Below are 6000 nucleotides of genomic sequence, written 5' to 3'. Positions count from 1 at the left end.
TTGCGGTACCACAGAAGAGTCAAGAAACTCCGGAGCCAGACTATGTGAGTTCAAATCCTGACTCTGCCACATATTTGATATGTGACTTTGAACAAACCACTTACTTCTCTGTACTTCCGTCTCACCTCTGTAAAATGGGGACAGTAATAATACCTAGTGCAGGGTCAGCTAACTTGTTCTAAAAGCCAGGTATTAAATACTTCGGGCTTTGCGGTCCACGCGCTCCGCTACAACTGCTCCACTCCATCACTGTAGCCTGGAAGCTGCCGTAGGCAGTATGTAAATCAGTGGGTGTGGCTATGTCCCAACAACACTTGATTTATGGACCCTGGGATTTTAATTACATATAATTTTTTAAATAAGATTTTCCTTTAAAAAAAAAATAAGATTTGCCTTTGTAAAAGATTTTATTTTTAAGTAATCTCGACACAAAGGTGGGGCTCAAACTCACAGCCCGAGATCAAGAGTCGCGTGCTCTTCGGACTGAGCCAGCCAGGTACCCCAAGGGTATTTGTCTTTTTTTTTTTTTTTAAGAGCAGTTTCACATTTAAAACAACATTGAGAGGGAGGTACAGAGATTTCCCATGTACCTCCACCCCCACACTTACATAGCCGCCCCCATTATCAACACCACTCACCAGAATGATACTTTTGAACACATCAAAATCATTCAGAGTCCATAATTTACCTTCAGGTGCACTCTTGGTGTTGTACAGTCTATGGGTTTGGACAAATACATAACGATCTATACCCATCATTATAATACCACACGGAGTCTCTTTACTGACCTAAAAATCCTCTGTGCTCTACCCATTCATCCCCCACAATCTGCAATGACTGATCGTTTTACTATCTTTATCGTTTTACCTTTCCCAGAACGTCATCCAGTTGGAATCATATCATCTGTAGCTTTTCCGCTTGGCTTCTTAGTACTGTGTATTTAAGGTTCCTCTATGTCTTCTCATGGCTTGACAGCTAATTTTTTAGTGCCAAATAATATCCCCTTGTCTAGATCTTCCACAGTTTATTTCTCCATTCACCTGCTGGAGATCATCTTGGTTGCTTCCAAGTTTTGACAATTAACCATAAAGCTGCTCTAAATATCTTTGTGCAGCTTTTTGTGCAGACATAGGTTTTCAACTCCTTTGGGTAAATACCAAGGAGCACACTTGCTGGATCTTATGCTAAGGTTATGGTTAGTTCTGGAAGAAACACTCCAACCATCTTCCAAAGTGACTGTACCACTTTGCATTCCCCCCAGCAAGTGGGAGAGTTCTCTTGATCCGCATCTTTGTCAGCATTTGGTATTGTCGGTGTTCTAGACTTGGCCATTCTAACATGTGTGTGGTGGGTCTCACTGTTGTCTTAATTTACATTTCTCTGATGACCTCTGATGGGCGGCATCTTTTCATAGCTTTATTTACCCTCTGTATATCTTTGGTGAGATTTCTGTTAAGGTCTTTGGCCCCTTCTTTAATCAGGTCACTTGTTTTCTTACCGTTAAGTTGTAAGAGTTCTTTGTATATGTTGGATAACAGTCCTTTATCAGATGTGTCTTTTGCTGAATCTCATATAATTTTCAGTTGACAAGAAATCTTCTGATTTTATTTTTAAACTCTTAAAAACTGTAAACAAGGGGTACCTGGGTGGCTCAGTTGGTTAAGCATCTGCCTTTGGCTCAGGTCATGTTCCTGGGGTTCCGGGATCCAGCCCTGCATCAGGCTCCCCGCTCGGCGGGAGTCTGCTCCTCCTTCTACCCCTCGCCCCGCTCTTGCTCTCTCTCTCTCTCTCAAATGAACAAATAAAATCTTAAAAAAAAAAAAAAAAAGAGCTGTAAACAACATTCTTGGCTCACAGATTACAAAAACAGGCAGTCGCCAAATTTGGCCCGCAAGCCATAGTTTATCAACTCATGAATTAACACATGTAAAGCTCTTAGACCAGAGCTTGACACGTCATAAGCACCATATCCATGTTACGAAGTATTCGTATTGTCTAGTGGAAGGTGATGAATGCTATTCTCTCCAGGGATCTGGTATTAGTACTATTTCCCAGAAAGTTGACTTTATGGGCTTCTAGTTTTGAGAAAAAGAGATAGAGGTCCTAAGAGAGAAAATGATCTTAGTGTCTTCCTCTAATATCTAAAAAAGATATAGTGAACACTGCTTCCAGATATGGATCCAACATACAGAGTGCACCATTGTATAGATCCCATCATTTGGGGAATGATTTTTTAAAGCCATTGCTGTCCATTTTTGCACATTAAATCCCGCAAAGAGATTTATTTACAACATTAAATCATTTCCTTGCTGCCTGGCTACATTTTTAACTATTAAAATATTCATCACACACTCTAAGAACCTAATGCCAAGTGTTTTATGACCTTTTAAAGGATGACTTCTTTTAAAAAAAATCACCTCCAAATGTGGTATGTCAGCTTCCTAATGAGTCTAATGAAGAGCAGTCTGTTGTCAAATATCAAAGGGAATAAACACGAGCTCTTTGCCCTAGAAAACACTACCAGGGGTGGGCTGATTAAACAGAAACGTATGTGACGCATAAAGCTGTTGGTTGGGAAGGGGGGAAATGAAATGTGGGGAAGAGTTTGGGGCAAAATTTGTTTGCTCCCTGGTATGAGAAACACAATTGTCTACAACGATTCCCAGCAGGGGTCGATCTGGGCCCCCAGAAAGACATTTGGTAATGGCCATAGGCATTTTTGGTTGTCACAGCTGAGTTGAGGGATGAGAGTTGCTACCAGCCTCTAATGGGTAGAGGACAGAGATGCCGCTAAGTATCCTATAATGGACAGCACAGCCCTGCACGACAAAGAATTCTCTGGCCCCATATGGTCTACAGTGCCAAGAATGAGAAAGCCTAGTCTACAGGACCGACCCTAGCTGACCCCCACCTCGCATCTGACTTTATCTTGCTTTTTCTTTTTTCTTTCTTTTTTTTTTAAAGATTTTATTTATTTATTAGACAGAGATAGAGACAGCCAGCGAGAGAGGGAACACAAGCAGGGGAAGTGGGAGAGGAAGAAGCAGGCTCATAGCAGAGGAGCCTGACGTGGGGCTCGATCCCATAACGCCGGGATCACACCCTGAGCCGAAGGCAGACGCCCAACCGCTCTGCCACCCAGGCGCCCCTATCTCGCTTTTTCTTTGCATTGGATACGCTAGGTATGTGTCCAACAAATACATATAAAAACTGGAAAGCATCTCTCCCTATATTTCTATTAAGGACCACAATTCGATTTGAACTCCACATCCATCCACTTTTTCAAAAGCATCGTGATGGAAAAATTGCAAGATTGGTGTTCATTTAAATTACACAAATTAATTCAATTACCCTGAAGAAAACTGGTACCAGATCACCAGATTGCTGAGCAACTGATGCTAATTTGGTAATTCAATTTACTAAAGAGGTAACGTGACAAATGGTTAAAAGCTAGTCATCTGTAGCTAGCACCAAGCCGTCCAAGGAAGCCAGTACCTGCTGCGTGTCAGTTTGGATCCAATTCTACCCCTTGTTCTCAACCAAAATGAATCTGTTCAATTCCTTTAAGTAAACAAGGCCCTTTTTAGAGCAACACATGGTGAAAGAAGAGGATGGAATGAAAGAAAGGATGGAATGAACTTCCATCCTTTGACAAAGAATCAAAATACTAAACAAGCAGGGAGGACTGATAAAAAGCTTCTGAATCAATTTATGAAGAGTCAAAGTAATTCTGATTGATCTAATGTAACTTATAATTTTAAGTACATTAATTAACATTTTATATTTAACTTTTAAAATTTGTAATATCAGCTTAAAACTCTATTATTTTTAAATTTTTTCTTTTCTTTATGTATTTATTTTTATTTTTTTAAGTAATCTCTACACCCAACATGGAGCTCGAATTCATAACTCCAAATCAAAGAGTTGTACAGTCCTCTGAGCCAGCCAGGTGACCCTAAGATGTTTTTTTACAACAAAATTATATTTAAGCTGTGTCTGTACTTTATGACTCTATTTAAATTTATCTGTATTTGTACAGTGCTTTATAATTGGTGAAATGCATTCATATATATTACCTCTCCGGAGCCCTAAAATAACTCTAAGAAAAAGGAATAGCAGATTTTATCATCCTTGATTTACAGACGAAAATACAGGTTTTGGGCCAACATATAGGTCTCTGGCTTAACAGAACACTCAACTTTACAAAGTTCAATGAGGAGGGAATATGGCAAAGACAATTTTTTCTTTCGTGCTGAAGAGACAACGCCCCAAGACTCAGTGATTTAAAACAACAAACATGTCATTGTATCTCACAATTTAGTGGGACAGGACTTCAGGCAGAGCTTAGCAGAGCACATCTGCTCCACACGGTGCTGCCTGGGATCACAGGGCTCGCTCTGCGGGACTCAGCTGGTACCTGGTTCCCAGCGTCCAGAACAGCCTCACCCCCTTGCGCTTTGGTGGGGGCCAGCTGGAATGGTAGGGACCAGCTGAAAGGCAGGGCTCAGCCAGGTCCCTCTCCTCTATCTCAGAACCACTTCCAGGAGTCTCTCCAGCAAGACAGTCAGACTTCTTACGTGGTGGCCAAAAGCAAGTATTCTGCAAGATAGGAACTGGAAGTTGCTGATCTTGCAGTGTGCGGGCCCAGACCCTGGTACAGGGTTACTCCCACCATACTCAACTGTTCCAAGTGGTCACAGGGACCACCCAGACTTAAAACGTGAGAGGAGTCGAAGGGAGGACTAGATCCCATGTCTAGAAGGGAAGGATGTCCAAAGATCTGTGGCCATCTTTAATTTGTGTAAGATCTTGAGAATCTCTTCCAACTTAAATGCTTGAAGATGGCCCAATGACTCTGGCACGTTCCCTGATAGCAGGAGCTATTCTCCTCAAAGAAACTAATTCTAGGGGCACCTGGAGGATGCGGTTGGTTAAGGGACCCACTCTTGGTTTTGGCTCATGTTGTGATCTCAGGGTCGTGAGATTGAGCCCTGCGTCAGCCCCGCATGAGGCTTCATGCTCAGTGCAGAGTCTGCTTAAGACACTCTCTCCCTTTGGGGCGCCTGGGTGGCACAGCGGTTAAGCGTCTGCCTTCAGCTCAGGGCGTGATCCCCGCGTTATGGGATCGAGCCCCACGTCAGGCTCCTCCGCTGTGAGCCTGCTTCTTCCTCTCCCACTCCCCCTGCTTTTGTTCCCTCTCTCGCTGGCTGTCTCTATCTCTGTCGAATAAATAAATAAAATCTTAAAAAAAAAAAAAAAAGACACTCTCTCCCTCTTCCTCTGCCCCTCCTCCTTGCTCTCTCTCTCTCAAATAAATAAATAGAATCTTTAGAAAAAGAAACGACGTCTATCAGGTGACACCGCAATCCCGAGAGGGCTAATGTAAGCAGGGTTCAGCACCTGTGTTTACCTGTCGTCTCCGCTGACCGACTACTGTCGAATCTTATCCATTCCCATGGCTTCAGCCATCATTTCTATGCCAACGATAACTGTTTTTTTAGGTTCCCAGACTCCTGTATCTACCAGGTATGTCCACGTGAATACTTCCCTGTCACCTTGAACCCAGCACAAGATGGAACTCATCACCTTTCCTCTCAAGCTTGCCTCTCTCCCTGCCTTCCCTGTTGCTGTGATACCGCCATCTACTTTTTCTTCCATATCTGCATCCTGAGCAACATCCTTGACTTCACCTTCCCCCTCACGCTCTGCATTAAATTGATAATCAGGGCCTAGAGGCTCTAACCCCTAATATCCCCCATATCCCTCCATCCTCACTGCCCACTCTCCTCATTCATGGACTTCCACATTCTTCTCCTGCTTCCCCTGCCTCCTGTCCTGCTTCCATACAACCCAGAGCAGCCTTTCTGAAGTCCAGATATGATTATGTCACTTCCCATTAGAGCTGGGAGGCACGCTGTTGAAAAGAAAACCCAAAATCTTTAATGTGATTTACAAATTTTGTTCTTGTATGATTTGATTTGAAGACACACATGCCCTCCT

Source organism: Ursus maritimus, unplaced genomic scaffold (genome assembly GCF_017311325.1).
Source record: "Ursus maritimus isolate PB19 unplaced genomic scaffold, ASM1731132v1 scaffold_14, whole genome shotgun sequence".
NCBI lineage: Eukaryota > Metazoa > Chordata > Mammalia > Carnivora > Ursidae > Ursus > Ursus maritimus.
The sequence above is the reverse complement of the archived record's forward strand: the minus strand, read 5'-3'. Positions refer to the sequence as shown.